This window comes from Pinus tabuliformis, chromosome X, assembly GCF_031772625.1.
Source record: "Pinus tabuliformis cultivar Carrire ecotype Pingquan chromosome X, CPIR1, whole genome shotgun sequence".
In the NCBI taxonomy this organism is placed as follows: Eukaryota; Viridiplantae; Streptophyta; class Pinopsida; order Pinales; family Pinaceae; genus Pinus; species Pinus tabuliformis.
This window is the reverse complement of record NC_142308.1, coordinates 1,177,287,839-1,177,309,872: the sequence shown is the minus strand read 5'-3', so window position 1 is coordinate 1,177,309,872 and position 22,034 is coordinate 1,177,287,839. Positions and strand designations below refer to the sequence as shown.

The window sequence follows — 22,034 nt, the reverse complement described above, 5'->3', positions numbered from 1 at the left end:
TTGGCAGCTGGACGAGGAGCAATGGACACAGCTGAGACAACAACGTGTGATTTGTAGGTGCGTGGAGTGAGCAGAGAGGAAGGGAGCTGGATTAAGCGTAGAAACAACGTGGAGATGGAAGGGTTTTGACAATTTCGTTTGCAAGTTTGGAAAAGTAATATGGATCAAATGGATCAGCGTGATGGGACTGGAGCCACAGGGGCAGATGAATCGATGAATTCTGCTCGATGATTTGGTGGATGGGCGATGAGAAGAGCCAGACAGTGGCAACGAAGGATAGTTGGGGGGGTTTAAAAAAAATGATTTTGCAGCCGTCAGAAAAATATTCCAAACTCCAGAAAATGATATTCACTCTTGTGCTTCAGAATTATCAATGAAACCGTCGTAAGATTTCTTCCAGGTCTGAAAACAACTGAAATTGAAACCCTTGGACAACAAAACAGCTTAGATAAACCCTTGGAAATCTTTAGAAAACCCTGCAACCTGTAATGGAAAGACACCCAAAAATAATATGAGCAGAAAACAACTTAAAACCCTAAATCAGCTAAATAATTACAACATTTACAACTTTTCGACTCTTAAGCAGCTAGATTTGTCAGTAATCCACATAATATTTTCAGAATATCAGATTTACTATGAGATACTTCAGAAATCTCTCATGCAACTCAAAAAATAAACTCTAAATGATAAACCCAGAATCAAAATTGGCTGGGCTCTACAAGAGAGTGCTTTGCGGGAGTTGGCTGGTTCAGCCGAGAACTTCCCCAAACGCCCACTGATTTTCTCAATAAGGGTTTCCTGCACAGCTCACTTCAACCATCAATAAAGAGAGGAAAAACAGTTCTAGATCCCAGATGCAATGGAGATACCTACCATTATTTCAGAAATTCTAATACCATTCAAACCCTAGTAAGTGAACAAGATAACTGTGTTCAACCATACTCTATATCAAGCTATTACTAATGGCTGAAAATAAAAATATGCAGAAAATAAAACAGCTCACAGCACTTCAGGAGAGTAACACCAACAAGATTTCAACCCCAAAGTCTTTCTTTATTAGCACCAGAAAACGTTTACAAGAGAGCTTTCTTCAGCACAAGACTCACAGATCGAATGATCTCAAATGATCCCTAGCACCCTATTTAAAGGAAAAATTCCCGACGGCTAGTTCGAGTGATCCATGTCAAAATGATTTCAACCGTCGATGAGGATCAAGATATCTCTTAATCTCATCCGTCGAAATTTTAATGCATTAAAAAATTGAAATTCTGCATTTATTTACTCAAAAATATTATTATTTTTATTATTTTTAAGTTTTTATTTTATTTTATTATTTATTTACTTTTTCAATTTTTTTTATTTTTTTAAATGGATCCTCGAACTTAGCTTTTGGAAAAATCACCTAGAACCTAGGGCTTCGGACTTATGAGGGGATTAAAACATTTTCTAACCTTCAAGACACTTTACATGATGACTTTTACAATTTTACATCTAAAGGGAGGAAAACCCATTTGACATAGACCCTCATAGACCACCCAGTTCTGCGACACAACCATAATCTAGCAGATCAATGCACTAGGATTCCCATAAGATTCTAATGACAAAATTCGTTCCGGCTTTGGGGTTAGGCTGAAGGAAAACTCTGCCGATCATGGATCGGTGAGACAAAAAACCTTCGGAACGTAGATTATCACTAGAAAATTAGGTCCACCTAGGCAATTTACATACATGACTCATATCTGTTAAGATTTTTTACAATCCACACATGTAGACTAGGTTTACAACATAATATAATCAAGTCGACGATGATTGTCGAATGGCACGAACATGTCAATCAAGCACTATCCCTTTTGCGAAGAAAAGGGGGTGTACTTTCTATGGGAAGTTGGCACATAGTGGTCAACATCTGGCTCTACTTGGGGACACGTTGCTGCACTACAGGAATGTGAGAATCCAGAATCTGCATCCACGCAACACACAACATAAATAACTAGCGTCCATTCAAAAATCATCATATAAAATTTAAGCACATGAAAGATAGAAGCTCTTCATTTATTAACAAGGAAAGTAAATCTAATCCTAAACCAGAAATAAAACGCTGAAATAACAAGGAGTAGGGTTAGAAATACAATACAAAGTGTTGACCACTACGTGTCAACTACCCATAGCGATACCCCTCCTTTTTCGCAAAAGGAATAGCGCTTGAGCGACGTGTCCGTGCCTGTCATCATCAGTCCGATCGATCTATGTTGTAAACTCAGTCTGCATGTGTGAATTGTAAATAATCTTAGCAGATATGAGTCATGTATGTAAATTGCTTAGGTGGACCTAATTTTCTAGTGATATTCTACGTTCCGGAAGGTTTTTTGTCTCACTGATCCATGATCGGCAGAGTTTTCCTTCAACCTAACTCTAAAGCAGGAATGAATTTTGTCATTAGAATCTTAGAAGAATCGTAGTGTGTTAATCTGCTAGATTATAGTTGTGTCGCAGAACTTGGTGGTTTATGTCAAATGGGTTTTCCCCCTTGAGATGTAAAGTTGTAAAAGTCATGATGAAAAGTGTCTTGAGGGTTAGAAAATGTTTTAATCCCCTCATAAGTCCTAAGTCCTAGGTCCTAGGTGATTTTTCCAAAGGCTAAGTTCGAGGATCCATTCAATAAAAAATTAAAGATATAAATAATTAAAAAATAAATAAATAAAAAATAATTAAAATTAAAAAATTAAAAAATAAATAATAAAATAAAAACTTAGAAATAATAAAATAATAATATTTTTAAGTAAATAAATGCAGAATTTCAATTTTTAATGCATTAAAAAATTCGACGGATGAGATTAAGAGATATTTTGATCCTCATCGACGGTCGAGATCGTTTTGACGTGGATCACTCGAACTAGCTGTTGGGATTCGGGAATTTTTCCTTTAAATAGGGTGCTAGCGGTCATTTGAGATCAGATTAGATCTGAGAGTTTGGTGCTAAAGAAAGCTCTCTTGTAGTCATTTTTTGCAATAAAGAAAGACTTTGGGGTTGAAATCTTGCTGGTGTTACTCTTCTCGAAATGCTGTAAGATGTTTCATTTTTCTGCATAATTTTATTTTCAGCGATTGATTTTAGCTAGATGAAGATTGATTCAGCCACAGATATCTTGTCTGATCTCTAGGGTTTGAATGATAGTTTAGATCCTGAAATATAATGGCAGGTATCTCCATTTGATCTGGATTTCACAATCATTTTTTCCCTCTATGTTAATGGTTGATTTTAAGCTGTGCAGGGAATCTTAGTTTTAAGTCTACCGGGCGTTAGGGAAAGTTCTCGGTTGAACCAGCCAACTCCCGGATTGCATTTTTTGAAAGAGCCCAACTAGTTTTAATTCCAGGCTTATCATCTGAATTTTTTTATGAATTCATGCAGGGTTTTCTGAAGTATTTCACATTAAACTTATATTCTGAAAATATTACTGTGGATTATTGACAAGTCTGGCTGATAAAGAGTTGAAAATCTGTAAATACTGTAAATTTTTTTTTAGCTGGGTTTTAGGGTTTCAGTTTTTGTTTTCTACACATTATTTTTCGGTTCTTTGCCATTGCAGTTTACAGGTACAGACTTTGAGAAATTTTCAGGGTTTTATCAGGCAAATTTGGAGCAGGGAATTTCAAATATTGATTTTGTGGAGAGCTTCAGTGGTTTTTCTGGGCAATCTGTTTACTATTGCCTGGAGCCTTCAAATTTTTTGGGAAAAAATTCGAAATTTGGTTCTTGGACCTGCACTTCTCCATTCACTGCTGTCAAACCCGCACCCCTGTGTTATTCATCTACTGTTCTCCCTGCAAACTGCAGTCACCATTTTCTTTACGCTGCTCTTCAACCCTCTGTTCCATTTCAGCAGCCCACAAACGCACATTTCATTTTTCTGTTGGGCAGCATTCAGCTATTAGCATAACCAGCATGCTGCCATCTTTCTCCTATGCAGTCTAAAATCGCATTTTTACTTTCAAATCCGGAATCATAGCATCCAGGCCCGCGTTTTTGCTGAACCCTCCTCGCGTCACTGCTCCATCTGCTTTCTTTTTGCTGCCATTCGACCCTTCAAAGCTGCATTTGGCTCCCATCAATGTAATCTTCTTTCAAAACGTTTCCCTCAGCGCAGACCAGGCATTCAATCCGCACCTGTAACTGCTCGTCGGCTTCAATCTGCGCATCGTCTCATTGCAAACTCCGCCGTCACAAACCTGCTAACGATTCCTGCATTCTACACGGGCCAGGTAATACATTTTGGTGGTATTGCATGCGTCGAAAGGCTGAACTGTTTATGCGTAAGTCTCCTCTCCGTTTGCGTAGGAAGAAGTCGTTTTTTGGTTCAGCGTAAATGCAACTTCAGAAGTTTACTGTAGATTTTGGTTTTATTACATTTAGATTATAGTTTAGTTTTTAGAATTTACGATTGTGATTTTTCTATTTTTTTAAATTTTAGATATTTAAATTCTAAATTTTAGATTATGTTAATTTTTTTTAGATTTCTAATCTTGTGATAGTCTTTACATATTATTTTTGTTTCATTTTAAATTAAAAAAAAAAAAAATTTCATAAAATTTCTTTAGTTAGGGTTTAGGTTTTATATTTTGTTTAATTCTTTAGATTTAAAGCTTTAAGATTTTAATTTAGATTTGATTTTTTATAGTTGTAGATTAGATTAGATTTTATTTTTCATTTTTTTAGGTTTGTTTCATTTTGAGTTTAAAGCTTTAAAAAACATAATTTTTTTTTTTTCAAAATCATAAAAATTTATAAAAATTATAAAATTATAAAAAGGAGTTTCTTTTCCTTTAAGTGTAGAAATTGATATTATTTAGATTTTTTAGGTTTCATTTAGTTTTAATTTTTGTTTTATCTGAAAAACATAAAAATATTTTGGAAATATTTTGCCAGTCTTGGCTCAGGGATTTATCACGTTTTATCTTTTCTGCTGAGGCTAAAATTTTGATGTGAAATTAATGTTTATTATGTGATTTAGCATGCTTGAATGATCATGAATGTGATATCTGGTTAGCGTTTAAAATTACGTGTTTATTTAAAAGCACTTTATCTTTCGAATTTTTAAATTGCTGGAGTATCATTAAGCCATTAAGCTTTTTTCGCATTTGATAAAAATTAATCTTTGTTTGAGTTATTTGATGATAAATGATTGCTCTACATGGTTTACATTTCTGCAACATTTAGTAAGTAATCATTTAAACATTAACTCCATAAGGCACTGGTCTATTAATTTAATAAAATCTATTTTGTGCTGGTTTCCTTTCGTGTCTCCCAAACCAACTGATTCGCAGTTGGTCATCCATTTTCCTATAGGGTCTGCCCCCCTTAGCCGTGGGAGACAGGCTTAAACGGAGAGATTGGGGATCAGGGTGACAGCCCCCGATCTGAGCGTTGTCGTGACAATCTGTGCGACAACACAAAGGATGCCCTATGGCATCAATATCATCTTTGAAGAACAGCTTGAGCATTTGGCCATTCGCAGGTAGATCAAGTGGTTCGCCATCCAATCTGCTCAAGTGGAATGAGTTTGGTCCAGTGATATCTTGAATGATGTATGGACCCAGCCACAAACTGTCGAACTTCTTATTTTTTCCTGGTTTCTCATTCTTGCGATCCCAAAGATGTACTATATCTCCCACCTGCAAAGATCTAGATCGAGAGAATTTATCAAATCTTTTCTTAATGTTAGATTGATTTTTATATATAGCATCAAAAGCTGTCCTACGAGCTTCATCTAACTCCATAATCTGATCTATTCTATTCTGAACAACATCTTTATTAGCAGAAAAATTCTGAAGGAGCTGATAAGCTGGCAATTTCAGGTGCACAGGTAAGGTTACATCCAAGCCATAAACTAATTCAAAGGGAGATTTACCAGTAGCTTTCTTCTTAGTGATTCTATCTGCCCATAAAGCATACTTGATTTTGCTATCCCATGATCTCTTATTATATCCTACTATCTTCTTTATAATGGTTATGAGATTCTTGTTACTTGATTCGGCCAGACCATTACCCTGAGGATAGTAATTTGACGAATGAGATAAGACAATGCCATACTTGAAACAAAAAGATGAAAACTCTGAGGAACTAAAAGCTTTGGCATTGTCAGTAGTGATCTTAGCAGGGACTCCAAATCTAGTAATGATGTTATTTTCAATGAAATCCATAATAACCTTTTCAGTGGCATTCTTAGTAGGAATGGCCTCAACCCATTTAGTGAAATAATCTGTAGCAGTCAAAATCCATGAGTAGCCATTGCTAGAATTTTCATGGAACTTCCCTATGAAGTCCAGACCCCAATGCTGAAAAGGTGCCTCTACAATGACAGGTTGTAGGGGCAGGGCAAGCCTCTGTTTCCAAGTGAATAGTTGACAGGCTTGACAAGTTCTAACAAACTTATGCACATCAGAAAAAGTTGAAGGCCAATAATAACCAGCTCTCAAGATTTTGTGGGCAGTAGTTCTAGCAGCATAATGACCACTACAAAATCCTGAATGAAACTCAGAGATTAATTTCTTGGACTCAACGTCATCAACACACCTAAGCACTATGCCCTCAGGATTTCTCCATCCAAGGCCATCCTTCATAAGGCAGTACTTAGTGGCTTTTAGTCTAAGAGCCCTTCTCTTATGAGCAGCTAAATGATTAGGACATGCAAGATTCTTCAAGTAATAAACTATGTCCTTGTACCACTCATGCTCTCCTAATCTTTGCAACTCTAGCGAAGATAGATTGCTAAGACAAAACAAACCAAGAGTCTTTTCATTACCTTAAGTCAACATTTGAGCCAAACCTCGGCCTTTGACTAGCTTGGTGGGTCTGATTTCTAAATCATATTCTTGTATTTTAGTAACCCACCTAGCACGAGTCCCTAAGCAATCGGTTTGAGTTAATATATCTTTAACAACAGAATGTGGGACAAAAGCAATGATTTTAGAATAACCCACATAAGTTTTAAAGTGCTTAAGAGACTTGACCAAGGCATAACCCTGCTTTTCCATGGTATTGTACTTCAATTCAGAATTTTGAAGTGCTCTACTCATGAAAGCAATAGGCTGCTCGTGACCATCTTTATTCTTTTGTAGCAGGACACCAACAGTGGTATCTTAGAGGATTTTTCTTGGTCTTGGAGGGCTGTTACACAACTTTGAGGACTTGTATGCATTTACATAGGCTCAAGTAGAGCTTTCATTACATGACATGACTCTTTGACAAATAAATGAAATCCTAAAGACATCAAGAAGAAGTTTTTGACCTAATGACACATCTTGCTCATGAAACCCATGTAGCAAGATTACAAAAACAATTTATTACATCAATTACAAAGATCATGTCATTATGAAGACCGAACCTAGTTACACTATCTTCAACAAATCAGTCCTCTTCTTCCATGCAAGAAAGTTATTGGTACCTACCAATTTGTTGCTTTCCTTGCAAAAATACATTGATGTATATTCAGGAGGGGACATATACTTACTTGATAGTTTTTGAAATGTAGTGGATTTGCTTTCTCCTTGAAGATTGATGGCTTTCCTTCCTAAGATCTTGATGTTCTTCAAGTTGCCTTCTCCAAGTGGACTTGCTAGATGATGAGATTTGCTTGATGACTTGTAGATGATGTAGGTACCTCTTTGATCTTGTTAATTTTAGGTATGTTCTATGCTTAGAGCAATTTATTTCAATTTTCATAGTTAGCTCCATATCTTTTCCAGATTAGCAATCACATTAGCATTAAAGTAAACTGCAGATAGAACATAAACATAAATCGCAGAAGACAAGCCAAGATAAGAGGACACAAGATGTGGTGCTAGCCAGGGACAAACCCCAATGTGGGGAAACCCTTGATCAATTCTTCTTTTATGTTCTTTAATAGTTCAGCAGAGAGAGAGAGAAAGTACATTTACAACAGAAGTAAACACTTTGACTTTCTAGATAAGAGACTAGATCATCTCTTCATGAGATCGGTTGAAGACATGCTGCTTCAACTGATTATCTAAGGTGACTCCTTCACCTATCATTGTGTTGCATCTTGTCCATATGCTGCACCGCACCATGACGCACCATGCTGCTCTTCATGTTGCTACACTTGTCACTTTGCTGCTCCAATCATTGAGCTGCTCTTATCATGGATCTGCATCTAATGTAGACTCATCGCTGATCAACACTCAATGACAGCCATGCTACACTGTGTTTCACCCAATAAGGAAAACTCAATACATCATCGTCATCATGCTGCAATACTTACATCATGCTGTTGCTTCATCATGCTGTCATATGGCTTGCAGCCTTAGCTGCTTGCAATGGCTTGCAGCCTAGCAAAGCAGCTAGGCTATGGTTCCAGATTCCTTCAAGCAGACCCAAGCTAGACTAAAGGTAGCAGCTTAGCCCTCTGACTTCTAATCTGATGACAGCTGCTCCTAAACGTATCTCATCCATGCTTTTGACCAGCAGTTAGATAGCTGTAGCTAGTGACTGTGTATGAGGTCATCTTCATGTCTGAGATAAGGGCCTCTTTGGGTCTCCTTGCTGCGGCTTGATATCTCAATAGACAACGAATTAGGTGACTCCTTTTAGACAGCAGAATAGGGCTCTTAGGGCTGTGGATAGGAGCCTTTCAAGATAGTGGAATAAGGTCTCCTTTAACAGCGTTTAGAGGACCTTCTTTGACTGCGGATAAGGGCTGCGTATGAAGCTCCCTTTGACAGCGAATAGGTCCTCCTCATAAGTCAGCTACAAGGGCTTCCTTCTTCATGATTGTGGCTAAGCTATGGCTAAGTCTCCTTGCTAGAACAACAGCTAAATCATCTCCTCTAGGACTGTGTATAGATCCTCTTTCTGACTGCAGATAAAGAGTCTCTTTCTTGCTGCGTATAGGGTCAATAAACAACGGATTTAGGCCTTCATTTAGGGCCTATATTAGCCCCCCTCTTATCTGCGAATAAAGCCTCTTGAGACAGTGTATAGGGGTTATTTATGTTGCACATAAGTCTCCTCTTTTCTACGTGTAGATCTCCTCATAAGTCTGCGGCTTACTACGGCTAGGGCATCACGTTTAGGCCAACGTATACTCTTAGTGTCTCTCCTTCACCAAAACCCAAAGACGTGGAGAGGAGGAGATCACATGAAGAGTATGTGTGTCAAATGTCTTCAAGTCCTCTTCTATTTATACTAAAAACGTAGGGGTTGAATAGACATGACTATTGGGCTTTTGAGTCTACATATGTTACTAGCCGACTTGACAATCTGTCCATAATCAAAATAAATTCATATCTTCATAAATACATATTGGAATCGGATGATCTTTAGATCAATCCTACACCTCTCAATGAGAGGTATCCAAGAAAAATATCAGCTACCATAAATAAGATGACCCACATGGATTTTGGCCCTAGTTGTCAATTTTAACAGATCTGCTCTTCTTTGTAGGTGCCTTTATGTAAGGCTCTTCTTCGTGCTTTGTTGTCTTCCTTGATAAATGATAGATGGTAGACCTTCTTGTCCTTGAAGTAATTGAGACTTCTTGGCTTGAAGCTTTAACTTTGTAGATGTCCTTCCTTGATGAGTCACCTTATGAGTGTTCTTGAGATTCCGTTTCCTTGATGTGTCACCTCAACTCTGATACCTTGTTGAAGAATATAGGGCAACTAGGTGTAGAGTGATTCTTTGGGACTAGATAACAATTTGTGAAGTCTTTTTACAATTTGTCTTTTGTTAGCTTTGTTGACACCTAATCATCAGGGTTGGGTGAATAAGTGTAACTGATGTAAATAAATAATGGAAAATATGAAGAGTCACCGGGAGATGAAATGAACAATCTCTCCCTCATGTATATAATAAAGACCAACCTGAATGAATATAATGAATTGATTCGAGGAGTTACTGCTTGGTTTGACATGGTATCAGAGTCAGCGCCATTTTTGGTTTCCCTCTGCTTTGTAACTCCCTATTCTGCCTATGATATTCTGAATCCTATGCAAACTGACTAGCCTGGCAGCTCAGACGCTTCCACTGGCCTAAACGCTGCTCTCTGTCTATTATTCACCTGCATACAAAACGCTGCTCCTGTCGCTGCTCTCTGTACATCAATTACTTGCTGCTATTCACTATTATTCACCTGCATACAAAATGTTGCTCCTGTCGCTGCTTTCTGTACATCAATTACCTGCTGCATAAGTGCATATGCCTTTAACTATGCGTTGAATATGGTTTGAAGATTTGCCTGGAGGATGCAATTGCGGTGTGAACCTTGCCGCTATTCTTGAATATCTGGCTGCTGAGGTTTTGAAACTTGCTGGTAATACTGCCCGGGATAACAAGAAGAATCGTATAGTTCCAAGACATATTCAGCTTGCCGTTCACAATGATGAGGAGCTGAGCAAGTTGCTGGGTTTTGTAACCATTGCCAATGGAGGAATGTTATTAAAGCTCTGCTTTGCCCTCTGCCTGCTCAAATTTAGTTTCAGGTTCCTTTGGAATCTCAAAATGTTGAATTAAATTGTTGGTGTTGTGTTTGGGTTGAATGCTGGTCAAAATTCTTTAATGCTTTAACACAGTGTGATGCTTCTCGGTCTTTAATTGAAGATTGAATTCCAGTGCGATGTGTGGAGAGGCCGAAACTGTGTGTTAAACTTTGACGCTGTGTGTGGGAACACCGTGAGAGTGTGTTGAATGTTATATGAAGCGAGGATATCATGGCATATCAATATGAAGATAAATGGTGTGTTTGATTGGTATGTTCACCTGCTGTTGTGCGTTGAAAAATGTTTTGAAGGTCGATAGTTACACTATTCATGCATTGGTGTAATATCGTGTAATGGCTCTGCGTTAAGGCCATCGTGAGACCATGTGCACAAACCACCTGTTAATGAAGTGTTGCATTTTTCTGAAATCCGAGTTCTAATTATTGACTTGTGGTTGAATGAATCTTGGTGCATTGGCTAATAGTTCCGGGCCTAGTTTGAATACTTCACGTTTTTCATTATAGTACTATGTTTCAATATAGTACTGTCATACCAATGCCCCTTTGAATTGTAATTTTTTTTGCAAAATTACCACCAAAAGTACAATTTTTTTACAGTATATTGCCAGAAGTATTTTTTACAGCACACAGATTTTACAATGCATTCAATCATATCTATTATGGGATTAGTTCTCACTGGCAAGGAGAACTATCGTGAGTGGTCTCGAATGATAAAACACACCCTCATTTTCAATGAGTTGTGGAAAGGAGTGTGTGTTGGAGACGAAGACAAAGAGCCAGAACAACGTACCTCAAACAAAGAGTTCGCCATTTGGGAAAATAAGAACAACAAATCCTATGCATTAATTGCGGCATCTGTAAGTGAAGAGGTGAGTCGCCATATTTCGCCATTTTCAACTGCTTTCGAAGTTTTACAAAAGCTGAAAGAACTCTATGACTCACATTCTGCACTTGAAGTTGTTCAATTCATGATTAAACTCTTCACTCTTGAATTACAAAATAATGATCCTCTTGCTCTTGCATCCGAAGTAAAATCTATAATTCATGATATCAAGGCCACTAAGGTTGAATTGGATATTCCTCTTATAGCTTTTCTCAAGGCACTTTATCCTACTTGCTCCAATTATCTTGAGTCATTGCAAGCAAATGGAAATCTCAAAGATATTACCTTTGACTCTCTTGTGAAAAAATTCGCTGAAAAAGAGAAAGCTTTTTGAAAGTAGACAGCCCCTGAATCTTCTGAAGAGGCTGTGTGCCTTGCTCATAAAGAAAAGAATCTTGCCCAAGATTCTTTCAGAGGAAGAGGTGGTTGAAGAGGAAGAGGAAGATATTTCAGAGGCAAGGGGCAGACACTCTCAAGGAGAAAAGTCAGATTTGCACTGCATACGCTGCAAAAGAAATGGATCACATGATGCCTCTACATGCAAATTACCTTGGGACAAAATTGAGCAGCAAAGAAACCAACCCAAAGGTAAAAATAATGACACAGACAAAGATAAAGCACCTTAATCTGCTCATTATGTTGTTGCACAATGTAATATTGGGGTAAATGAAGACTTATTTAATGCCTCGCTTCTTGGAAAAATGATTGGTTGCTTGATTTAGGAGCAACTTGCCACATGATTCATAGAAAAGATTTTTTTGAAGAATTTACTAACAAAGTTGATGGAGCAGTATACTTTGCAGACCAATCAAAACTCAAGCCATCATGGCTTGGCACAATCAGGCTTAAATTGCCTGGTCTATATTTCCCACAGCTGAAGAGAAACTTGCTGTCCTTGGTCCACATCTGCCAGCAAGGTCACTCCATTCATATGTTTGATGGAAAGCTTGAGGTGAGAAAAGCATCTGACCACTCACTTGTCATGAGGGGGATAGCAGAAGAAAGGCTTCTCAAGCTGCAGGGTACCTCTACTCGTGCACAACATTTCTCATACAACTCTCATTATGAAGAAGGTACACTTCCATCAAGTTTATTATGGCATGCTAGATTTGGACATTTGAACTATGACAGCCTCCACTTCTGGAAGAAAAATGGTGTTACTGGTTTGCCTACAATTCCTAGGAAACTTAAGCAGTGTGATGCTTGCATTTTAGGAAAGCATAGCAAACAGTCTTTTCATGATTCACATTCAAGAGCACATAGAAAACTTGAACTCATTCATTCAGATTTATGTGGTCCAATCCCTGTTCCTTCCGCAAATGGAAATAAATATATGATGACATTTATTGATGACTACATTAGAATGTGTTGGTTTTATTTATTGAAGAACAAATTTGATGCTTTTCAAACATTCAAGAACTTTCATACATGGATTGAAAATGATGCACAATCTCATATTGGCTCTATTCGCTTTGATAATGGAAAAGAATATACTTCAAATGAATTTGAAAACTATCTTCGCCAACATGGGATCAAACATCAAACAACTGTGCCTTATAATCCCCAACAGAATGGTGTAGCTGAAAGAATGAATAGGACAATCTTAAATATGGTGCGCTCCATGATATTTTTCAAAATTTTAAAATTGATGTTTTGGGCTGATGCAGTTCTATGCGCTGTATATATAAAGAATAGATGTCCATCTAATGCTATTAGAAACAAGACTCCCTATGAAATGTGGTATGGGCACATTTCTTCGGTAAAGAATCTCAGGGTCTTTGGTTCCACCTGTTATGCCTTGATACCAAAGGTACATAGAAACAAACTTGGTGCAAGAAGTCGTAAGTGTATCTTCTTGGGGTATTCAAACACCTCCAAAGCATACCGTCTCTATGATGAAGTCAATAAAAAGTTTGTTGTATCTCGAGATGTAATATTTCTTGAAACATCCAAAACTGACAATGTTGTTAAGCGACAACTTGATCGCTTGGATAGATTCGCAAATGCAAAATCATTTCAAGAATTTGATAATCATATTTCACATCTTGAAGGGGGGATTCCTATACTAGATCAACCTATGGAATCTTCTTCTGAAGCACTCTTTCCCCCGCATGAAACTCCAACAATGGATGATACTTTAAGTGATGTGATTGATAGAATTGGGAGACTCAATCTTGATTCAGTCCCAACTCAATCAACAGAGCAGCCTGGACCATCTGAGAAAGGTCCCCCAAAGTGGCTGACAAAGACACTTGAAAGTGTTTATCCTGATGAGGTTGGAAAGACAGGAACTAGAAGTTCAAATCGGCAAAATGGACGTGATGTAGATGACTCTGATTCACCTGTTGATATGGATGTTTCTTATGATTGTGAATTGAATTGTCTACAGATTTTGAACCAACTTCTTTCAAAGAAGCTGCGTCTCATGACGAATGGAAAGAAGCGATGCAAAAGGAGTATGATGCCTTGATAAAGAATGGCACTTGGAAGCTGGTTGATCCTCCATTTGGAACCAAACCAATTAGCTGCAAGTGGGTCTACAAGAACAAGTATAAAGCTGATGGCTCACTTGACAAGCACAAAGCCAGGCTTGTGGCAAAAGGTTTTGCATAGAAGGAAGGGGTCAATTATGAGGAGAATTTTGCCCCCACAACAAAATGGGCTACCATCCGGACACTCTTTGCCCTAGTAGCTCAGAACGGTTGGAAAGTCCATCAAATGGATGTAAAAACTGTTTTCTTGAATGGAGATCTAAAAGAGAATGTTTTTATGTCCCAGCCTGAACGATTTGCTGTGAAAGGACATGAAAATAAAGTATGCAAACTTGTGAAATCCTTGTATGGCCTCAAACAAGCACCACGAGCCTGGTATGAAAAACTAACTGAGCATCTTATGAAACTCAATTTCAAACATTATGATCTTGATGATGCAACTTTTTTTGTCAAGAAAGTTGGCAAAACAGTTGTATATCTTGTGGTATATGTAGATGATGTTTTGATGACACGGAACAATGAAAGCTACATTGTATCCATAAAGAAGGAATTGAGGAAAGGTTTTGAAATGATTGATTTGGGCTATGTTCATTACTATCTTGGCATTGAAGTAACTCAACCTTCGAAGTCCATATTCATTTTTCAAAAGAAGTACATTGGAGATTTGTTGAACAGGTTTGGCATGACAGAATGCAATCCTCTTACTACTCCAATGGAACAAAACTTAAAGCTCACATCCATTGAAGGAAAAGAATTTGAGGATGCAACAAAGTATAGACAACTTATAGGAAGTTATAGGAAGTCTCAACTACCTAACTACTACCAGACCAGACATTTCGTTTGCTGTTGGAATCCTCTCCAGGTTTATGCAAAAGCCTTCTGAGGGACATTGGTCTGCTGCAAAAAGAGTTCTAAGGTACTTGAAGGGAACTCAAGACTTTGGAATCAAGTATACATAGGTGGACGACTTCAGCTTGATTGGATACTTTGATTCAGTCTTCGATGGAGACAAAGAAACTGGGGTATCTACTTTAGGTTATGCTATGAGTCTTGGATCAGGAGCTGTCTCCTGGAGATCACGCAAACAATCAGTTCCAGCAGATTCCACAACAGAAGCAGAATATGTGGTAGCAGCTGAGGCAACAAAAGAAATTGTGTGGCTTAGGAAAATTCTTGAAGATTTGCAGGTAAAACAAGTACAATCAACTCCACTCATGATTGACAATACCTCGGCAATAAAGTTGGCCAAGAACCCAAAGTTCCATGATCGAACGAAGCACATCAATACTAAATATCATCTGATTCGACATCATTTTGAGGCCAAAACAATCCATCTCTGCCATTGTTCCACTAATGAGCAAATTGTAGACATCTTCACCAAAGCGCTTGGAAGAGAAAAGCTTGAACGATTCAGAACGATGCTTGGACTCACCAACATCCCTTCAGATTAAGGGGAGGAATGTTGACACCAAATCATCAGGATTGGGTGAATAAGTGTAACTGATGTAAATAAATAATGGAAAATATGAAGAGTCACTGGGGGATGAAATGAACACTCTCTCCCTCATGTATATAATAAAGACCAACCTGAATGAATATAATGAATTGATTCGAGGAGATACTGTCTGGTCTGACAAGCTTAATCTTCTTCTTCTCTTATTAATGCATGTGTTTGTGCTTCACCAAACTGCTATCAAAACATAAAACAAGAACACAAGATGTTGGCTCTCTGTTAGGGCCAAAATCTCTCTTCTCTTGAGAGGAAAACCCTTCGAGAAGTTTTCCCTTATTGAAGCTTCTTTCTTGATCAATGCCAAATCCTAGACCCTTGAATAGAAGATCTTCCAAGGACAACTCAAGTCCTTCCTTTTCTTTGCACTATGTTTCTTAGACACTTTGTCCACCTCCTTCTGGAACTTCGTTCCCCGACACTTCGTCCTTCTTCCCGTACTTCGTTCTTCCTTCGACTTTTAGTAGACCTTCTAGAAGAGGTACTTATCTTTAGTGATATCCTTCACCTAAGAATACTCCTTCCTTCTCTTTATCAACCGAGTCCCTTCTTGATGTATAGTGGCAGGCTTAGTGTGACAGCATTGCAGCCCTAATTCTCGCACGTGTGAGAGTTCTTGTTGTTTTTATAGAGCTCCTTTTTCCTTCGCTTGAGGTCCTTCCTTCTTCACTTGGATAGGAGGCCTAGTAGGCCTAGTTTGTAGCCAAAACAATGAGAGATGAGTAACTTTAATTTTGCTGATGTAGTCACTGCAAGCAAGCATCCTATTCCTCGCATGTGTGGCTGCAATTCACCCTAAAACAGTCCTTTATACTTCGGTTATATTTCCTCCTTCACTGCATTAGAGGCTCCTTTAAAGTCGACTTTTCCACCTTTTATTTGACTTCACTTTCTCACTGATTTCAGAAATGATTGCATTCTCTTTCGAAGGAGTGGGCAACCTGTATATATAGAGGACTATCCCTCCTTTAGGCGGACTTGAGTTCCTTTGCTTCGATGGGTGCTTTTAATGGTGCCATTGCTTCTTTTGATGGTGTCTTTGCTAGGAGGAGACTTGAATTTGCTTGGAGGTAACTTCTTTGACTCTTATACATAATGTAACATACCCTTAAGGTCTTCAACATAATTCTTTTAACTCTTTGACTCACCTATAGCACTTAAACATGTGCTAGACCGATTTCAATGAGCAAGAAACTCATTGGCATATATTATAAAAATAATATTTCTTTTCTTGATTAAATACAAATATCAAAAGTACATTTATGAAGACTGAACCTAGTTACATTTCCTTCAACAAGATGATGATCCCAAAGATTCTCTACGCAGATCCTAGGAACTGCGTGATCTCCTCCAAGTGAAACTCGTAATCCTCCATAGTGAAGTGCTAAGTGTAGAAGCACTCGAGCTAATAGTGAGAGAAGGCCCCACGAAATCCACAGTCCAAATATTCCATAGAATATTCCTTTAGTACATGAGTTCCTGTAGTAAATTCGATTTTCCACATGTGCAACTGCTGCTTTATCTCTGGGAAATTCAATTTTGGTGAAGTAATGGTGTATTTATGATGCATTGTGCTTAGTCATTCTCCACATGTCTGTTGAATCAACTCTTTGACTTAGGATAATTTCCAAGTCATTCTATGACATGGAATAATTTATTTCTCTCTATTTTATTTAATTCTAGCTTAATTAAATGCCACAATTCCACTAAACTTAGGAACTGTGGGTTTTGAGGGTCCAAAACACATTATTAACCCCTCAAAGTGTCATAGTAGAAAGTTGAGGGTGAGAGGTGTAATTTTTATTACTCACACCCCATACAACTTCTCTAGACTACACTTATTACAATTTAAATACAATTTTATTTGCAATTTTAGACTGCGGAAAATCTAAAAAATTCAAAAATGACTACCAAGACCTAACTAAATTCCATGAATTTTTTTGTGTGATCTAGTATAGTAATATGCATTGACTCTAGACACTAAGATGTGTTAGGGGTTCAACCTTCAAACCGTCACCCCAGCTTTGCAGTAAAAAGTGAGTGAAAAAACCTAGAAAATTATCCGCCTCTAAAAAAGAAGAGATAAATAATCAGATAAAAAAATCACTCCAAGGTGTACTCGTTTGCTGGTTGAGTCCCAACGTCCTAGGCTTGTTACAGACTCAAAACTCATCATTACTAGTATCACTTATTACAATTCGCCGCGGGGTTTGGAATCTGGGTACAAGAGAGATGATGAGAAATAGAAGTAGAGTTTAAAAACTATTGTTGAATGATGATATTTGATGGTACAAGTGTTCTTTGGATCATCCTTGGGCATGTAGTCTTCATATAATTATCAGGTGCCACTCCAGTTGTCAACAGACTTGATACAAAACCTTTTTACATGATTCAAAAGCCCAAGAAGGGCCTCTTTGAATGTACAATGACTCTATAAACTCAATATTAATCCTAGGAGTCCACAATGGCGACTTTGACTAATATAATGATGACCCAAGCATGAAACCCATGCTTTAATAAGTCATTGTTACAATAATAAAACTTCTTTTCTTTAATTTTTTAAGAAAGTACATTTCATAATGACTCAAGTACATTATTGAAGACTGAACATAGTTACATTTTCTAATAGGCTTTGTGAGAATGTTAGCAACCAACTCGATTATAGAAATACGCAAGAGGCTCACTGCTCCACATTCTATGGCCTTCCATCATGGTTGTCTCCTGCACTTGATCAAACAATCTTGAAGCTACCTTGCTTCACAGCTTGCAATTCTTTCTGACCAATCTGAATCTATATATCCCAGTAGTTGTACTGTTAATTTTAGGTATGTTCTATGCTAGAGCAATTTATTTCAATTTCTTTTCCACATTAGCAATCACATCAGCATAAAGTAAACTGCAGATAGAACATAAATATAAATCGCAGAAGACAAGCCAAGACAAGAGGACACAAGATTTGGTGCTAGCCAGGGACAAACACCAATGTGGGGAAACCCTTGATCAATTCTTCTTTTATGTCCTTCAAAGTTCAGCAGAGAAAGTGGGAGAGACAATACATTTACAATAGAAGTCAATCACTTTGACTTTTGATATCAACATGAGATCAGTTGAAGACATATTGCTTCAACTGATTCTCTTAGGTGACTCGTTCACCTATCATAGTGTTGCATCTCGTCTATTTGCTGCACATTACTGTGTGACACCTTGATGTACTGTCAAGTGTTGAACCTTGATGACTGAGCTGCTCTCATCTTCATGCTGCATCTTCCATGGTCTTATTCATCATCTAGCTGCCCATGCTCATGATCTCATTCATCATTATGTTGCCCATGCTCATATCATCATGCATCATTATGCTGCCCATGCTCATATCATCATGCTGCTTATTATGCTGCCCATGATCTCATACATCATGTTGCCTTCCTTCGGAGACAGATGCTCCGGCTGTTTTGGCAGTTCTCGGTAGTTCCGACTCTGCAGTTCCAGCAGATCCGACAGTTCCGGCATTTCTGGCTTTTTCGACATTTCCAGCGTTTCCGGCTTTTTCGGCAGTTCCGATTTTTCGGTAGTTCCGGCTTTTCCTGCTTTCCCGGCTTTTCTGGATTTTTTGATATTTTTGGCTTTTCCGGTGTTTCTGGCTTTTCCGGCAGTTCCAACTTTTTCGACAGTTCTGGCTTTTTCTATAGTTCTAGTGTTTTCGGCTTTTCGGGCTTTTCCTTAGGGTCTCTCCTCCTACTAAAACCCAAAGACAAGTAGAGAGAGGAAGAGATCCAAGTGTGTGCAGAAATGACTTGAAGTCCTCTTCTATTTATACTAAAACGTAGAGGTTGAATAGACATGACTGTTGGGCTTCTGAGCCTACATAAGTCGCTGGCCGACTTAACAATTTGTCCATAACATACATAAATTCATAACTTCATAAATACTTATCGGAATCGCATGATCTTTAGATCAATCCTACACCTCTCAATGAGAGGGATCCAATAAAAATATCAGCTGCCATAAATAATATGACCCACATGGAGTTTGGCAATAGTTGCCAATTTTAACATGTACTTTATATGAAACATATCTCAATCAGCAATACTATATTAGTACCTCAACACATGTGGTGCCACACGCCTTGGCTCAACCATAATTTACTTGCTTGAATTCATCACCACAACTGCTTTCCAGTCATTCTAATGCGAAAACAAATTTTGCAGAGATAGTCCAGGTTGCTCCCTTTGCCACTCAGTGTCATCAAATTGGATGCCATGGGAATGGCCATGGACTTGTTGTCTATCACCCCAAATCTTTGAAGAATCGTAATAATATAACATCCTTTTGACCAAGGAAGATGTCATCTGACTTTTGCCACAATTCTAGTTCCAAGAAGTAATGTGTCAAGATCCTTTATCTTGAATTTAGAAATCAACTCTCTGTTATGAGTGCTCCTTTTATTGTGGGAGAAAATATTCCTTTCATCACTGCTCCCATTGACACGTGAATCCTGACAACTAGAGCAAATGTCTCCTCATAAATCTCTCCCTCTTCCTGGGATAATCCTCTTGCCACAAAATTTGCTTCGTTCTTCCAATGCTTCTATCTGTTGCGAGAGCCTTGGTAACCTTCATAATATACCCGAAATCCCTACTAAGGGGCCATGGAAGAACAATTACAACCCAACAAAAGAAACAAAGACAAGAGGCTAACTAAAAGTAAAACAATAATAATCAAGGAAGAGAATGTAAGGTGCTTATCTTTTGAGGATCCATATGCAAACTCATCATTTTCGTCCTTATCATCAACATGTTGCTTTCCTTTCCTTCCTTGCATGAGCTAGGGTTTCTTCTTTCAATGGATACATCGATCTAGGTCTATTTCTAGAGTTTTATCCATAAACCCTAGGGCTTTCTCATCCAAGACTTCTAGTCTTCCAGGGTTTACAAACGCTAAGACTTCCAAATTTTATCATCACCCAATCTTGAACTAGATCTCATACAAGATTTAACACAATCCTTCTAATTTTCCGAAACAGGCTTAAATGTGAGCCCTTTGTTTAAGCTTAAACTTGCCCCTGCAACTCAGCTTTCCAAAGATTTGTTCAGCCCCATACTCAGTCTTGGCTCCTGTTCAAACCTCCAAGATTCACAATGGTAAGAGTTATTGTAGGAACTAAAAATTAACTCCCTTTGGTTCTAGCTTCATATTTGGCAGTTCTTCCGTTTAGTCACTCCATGTCAAATATAAACTTAATAACTTCAAATCACATCATATGTCATGTTTTACACTGTCTCATCAATTATAATGGAATTTGTGAGAGATCAAACTTGGACAATAAACCTTAGCAAACAATCCACTCCTTTAGTAGATTCTTCTAGGTCAGTTGCTCCAAAACCCTGTTAACATCAATACATACTCCACAATTCAAACTCAGGTCAATGGAGAGCCCACAATTCAACATTGTTCTTAACCATCAGAATATTGAGCATCTGCCGACCCTAACGGCATGCATATTCTGACACACACAAAGGTTAGTTATTCTCAACAATCTCTTATAAGCTCAATTACACCTTATAGGTCACAACTTAGCTTGTTAGTTGAATGCATAAGCAATTGGGTATCTGATGAATATGATGCTTCTTTGCCTGATTACTGATTCTTTATATTGCATAGGTACTGATGTTCTTGGTTGTGGATTGACGGATGCTTAGGCTAGTTGGAGCACCGGAATCACTTTCTCCACCCCAGTCTTCATCATTCATTATTTCTACTTGATATTTAGAATTTGATTGAAGTTTCAGTTTGACATACTCTCTCGGGTACTTGGGCCATCACACTCGGATTGTCATGGAAGTGATTGTTGATCTCACACAAATCTAAGTAGCTACAATAGCCGACACGTATTGAACCAATGTTGCAGATCATTCACTAAACTGGGATATCACAACACCTATCACTCTTTGTTTCTGTCATTTGATTCATTGGCCCACAAATTGTGCACAACTCTGCTCACACAAAATTCAATTAACATCTTGCACATTATGGTGTCTCTGCCATCGTTCTCACAAAGGTGTGAACTTAGACTCTCATCGATCTTAGGTAAAAGCGCATTTGAAATATTGCTCAGCTTTTAACCATACTGACTTCTATGATTTTCCAGATGGCACAGAGTTACAGTACAATTGTACAGTCTCTCAGTCCATCTCAATGTACTTTCATTAGATTTGCATTGTGTTTGGTGATACGCTTGCACACAACACATTTAGTATATGTATACCTATAGAAGATAGACGACCACAACATATCATAGAGTTCAACGGGTAATAACCTGAGGACCACACATTATGCATCACAAAGTTCAATATGTAGCTCCTCCATATGGTTCGTATTATCACACATCATATATCACGACAAATCGACGTGTATCACCGCAGGGAATGGCTGATTTAGTGTCAAAGGTTGTATCAATAGTATCACGAGTTGTTTAGTGCATTTAGGCATAGTTTTACAGATTCATTAATTTCTGTGGTCTGCTAACCTGCATACATTTTGTCTGATATAGGTTGAGTGAAGCTTGGAATTTCCTCATATTGCATAGTTCAACACATGTCAGTTAGTCTGTGTTGTATAAAACTAATGTACGTTGTACA

At 37.9% G+C, this 22,034-nt stretch overlaps 1 protein-coding gene across 13 annotated transcripts in view; it reads left to right on the top strand.

Annotated features, from left to right (window-relative positions):
- Window positions 1–22,034, top strand: part of LOC149144141 (GTP-binding protein, HflX) — a 473,086-nt gene that overhangs the window by 259,299 nt on the left and 191,753 nt on the right. The gene's annotated exons all lie outside the window — the stretch shown is intronic.